The 3,299-nt window shown below is 39.8% G+C and overlaps 1 protein-coding gene across 1 annotated transcript in view; it reads right to left on the bottom strand.

The window, feature by feature from the left end:
• Nucleotides 1-2,817: 2,817 nt before the first annotated feature.
• zfhx4 (zinc finger homeobox 4) overlaps nucleotides 2,818-3,299 on the bottom strand; it is a 98,973-nt gene continuing 98,491 nt past the window's right edge. The window contains exon 12 of the mRNA XM_079489826.1: nucleotides 2,818-3,299. This exon is cut by the window's right edge and continues 4,016 nt beyond it. The gene's annotated coding sequence lies outside the window, so the exon portion shown is untranslated.

Below are 3,299 nucleotides of genomic sequence, written 5' to 3'. Positions count from 1 at the left end.
ATGGAGCTTGCACGAAAATGAATTTCACCCACTGATTTACACCTGTAAAACCTGTGATGAGGCACATAAAACTGATTGCCAGTGCTGTAATTGAATCTGGCCCTGCACTCGCAGGAACACCAGTGAATTATTTGTTATAGTACATCTCATGTGCAGTGGAAGGGTTTGATTTGTAACAAAAAAGAATGGGGGGGGGGGGGGGGGGGGTGAACCCCTTTTGGTGTTAGCATTATGTTATGCTTTAGCTATTGAAAAATAGCAGATCTACAAGCTCATAGCGCGCCACCGAGTGGCGCGCTACGAGCTTGTAGGTCTGCTATTTTTGAAAAATCGAAGAACGACATAGAAACATAGCTTTTTCAGAAAACTGTCAGGATGTAGAACACATTTTTAGAATCTGATCTCAGGTCAGAATGGGTTAAGCACTTACCCAATAGTATAAATCTACTTTTCTTCATACAAATAAATAAATAAATAAATAGCAACAAAGTCAATCTACAAGCTATTTTCCAGATTTTTTTTGTATCTATTTAAAAAAAAAAAAAAGAAACGCTTTAATGAAGTTTGACAAAAATGTTGGAAATGTGCCCACAATCAGGAAGCCATAGGGTTAATTTGTTATTGGGTTTAACATATCGGCCTATACATTTCTTTTTAATTCAATTCTTATTTAACAGTTTAATATCAGACATTTCCAAAGTGGAAATGCATAATCTAATTCAGTCTGTCTAGATACTGTAAAACAAATCTAACCCATGGCTGCATGGAAACAATGTTGACCCAGAGAACAGATCATGCCTTTAGATTTCATGTAATTTGTGGATTGACAGTGTTGAGAGAGCTGCTCGACAAAAAGTGCAACTAAAAAGACGACGGACGGCCCCATTAATACTTTGATACCAGCATCAAATAGCAGTGCACCTTACAGTATAGGTAGTGGTGGGCAGTAACTAACTACATTTACTTACTTAGTACTGTACTTAAATCCTTTAGGCCTGACCTCGAAATTTAAAAAGTTTCTTCTAAATCCTCCAGTTTCTGAAATAAATATTTTCACGATTTTTCAAAAATAGCAGACCTACAAGCTCGTAGATCTGCTATTTTTCAATAGCTAAATTATAACATAATGTTTAAAACACCAAAAGGGGTTCCCGCCCAAAATGGGTTAAATCCTTTTTTTTTTGCAAGCTGATGACTTTACACTACATTGTAAACAGAAATATTGTACTTTAGACTCCACTGCCTATAGGAAGGCACAACATTATAACACAAATTGCACACTATTATGAATAATAACCACTTAAAGGTGTAGGCCTAGTTCACCCCAAAAATGTCTTGTTTTCTATCAATTACACATTCCAGCCTTGAATTCAAGTTTTTTTTTAGTTTTTGTTACATCCCTAAGCCAATAACTTTAAACATTTTTTTGGCCTTTATTGATAGATATACAGTAGCTTGACAGGAAACTGGGAGAGAAATGGGGGGGGGGGGGGGGAGAGACATGCAGCAAAGGTCGTCGGGATCAGGACTCGAACCCGGGACACCCTGTCAAGCCTAGGTGCCCAGACCGTTAAGCCAGCCCTGGCCTGGGCCGCGCGGTCCAGGCACCTAGGCCGGTAATCTATAGCCTGATGCCGTGTCGCGGGTTCGAGTCCCAAGCCCGTCTGCCTTTGCTGCAAGTATTCCCCCCCCCCCATCTCTCTCCCCACGTCCTGTCTAATTACTGTACCCTATCAATAAAAGGCAAAAACGCCATATTGACGTCATATTGACCGATGACCCCATCATCAAATTATTGGCTCGTGAATGCGAAAAAATAAACAAAAATAAAAACGTTCATGGCATGTGTAATTGATTGAAGTTATTTTTTTTGTGAACTACTCCTTTAAGGCCCATTTCGAAAAGGCCTATAGTAAAATATCTACTATTTTGGAAATTGGGGAAAATGTACCGTAAGTAATTTGTACTTGAGTATTATTTATTGAAAAATAGCAGATCTACAAGCTCATAGCGCGCCACCGAGTGGCGCGCTACGAGCTTGTAGGTCTGCTATTTTTTTTAAATCGTGAAAATGTGGCGCAAATCCTGACAGAAAACTGTCAGGATTTAGAAGACATTTTATAAATTTCTGTCCACCACTGCCTTACACGGCACCGATTCAAAGGAAATGTGCTCCATGCACGCGCTCAGCGCTGGGTCAACCATTTTGATGTTCTGCAGATGTTTCCCCCGTAACGGGAGGAGCACGACAGCACCTGATGGGATCCAGATTATCACCAGACACTTCCAGCATAATCCGCCATGTCTGCTCAGAACCAGATTACCACAAATAGCCTAATAACGAGGCAACAGTCCAACGTGGCAGCCACAAAATGAGTCCCTCAGCAAATATGCACTGCAAGGATGCTGTGCGTGCGTGCGCATGCGCGCGCGCGCACACACACACACACACACACACACACACACACACACACACACACACACACACACACACACACACACACACACACACACACACACACACACACACACACACACACACACACACACACACACACACACACACACACACACACACACACACACACACACAGTGTATATATATAATCTATACTGTATATACGGTATATGCACAGTTGGTCCTCTATCAGTCACTCCTCACTCATTCACACAAACACTGAGGGAAAAAGACAGAGCAACACAGGAATATACACATTATGACCCACAGGGCCATAACAACAGTATATATAAACTATGTTTTCTAATGCTGTATAATATGAAACAAGAAGTAAAGACTATGTGGTGAATCCGTTGTGGTTTGCAGATACAGTTTTTAATGTATCACAACAATGAGCAACAAACATACTTGATGAACTATTTCCAGAAGTTGTTCAAATACCATCTACAATAAACGTCATTTCAACTATGACAACAGGTCTGTGACAAAATAAAAAAAAGGTTTCAAAACCATGTTATTACCGTGGTACGGTACAGTTGAGACCTCAAACGTTACAGTAACAAAAACTAATGCGACTACTCTCTATATATAAAACATCAATAACATTTTTGGTTTAGTTTATTTAAAGTTTTAGCCATAGGGGCTTCTTCTTATTAAAACCTCAGGGTGCATTTCCTATGTAACCCAGATGTTGAAGAGTACATATTGTGTAGGATATGATTGCGCCGTGAAAATCCCTTTTGACATCCAGAAAAACAATTTCCAATTTCAGCCTTTTGAAGGCTGTCCTCATAAACATGACACAATCCATCCATTTTTTTTAAAAAGTTCTTTTTTTTTT

Source organism: Electrona antarctica (assembly GCF_951216825.1).
Source record: "Electrona antarctica genome assembly, chromosome: 20".
NCBI lineage: Eukaryota > Metazoa > Chordata > Actinopteri > Myctophiformes > Myctophidae > Electrona > Electrona antarctica.
The sequence above is the reverse complement of the archived record's forward strand: the minus strand, read 5'-3'. Positions and strand labels throughout refer to the sequence as shown.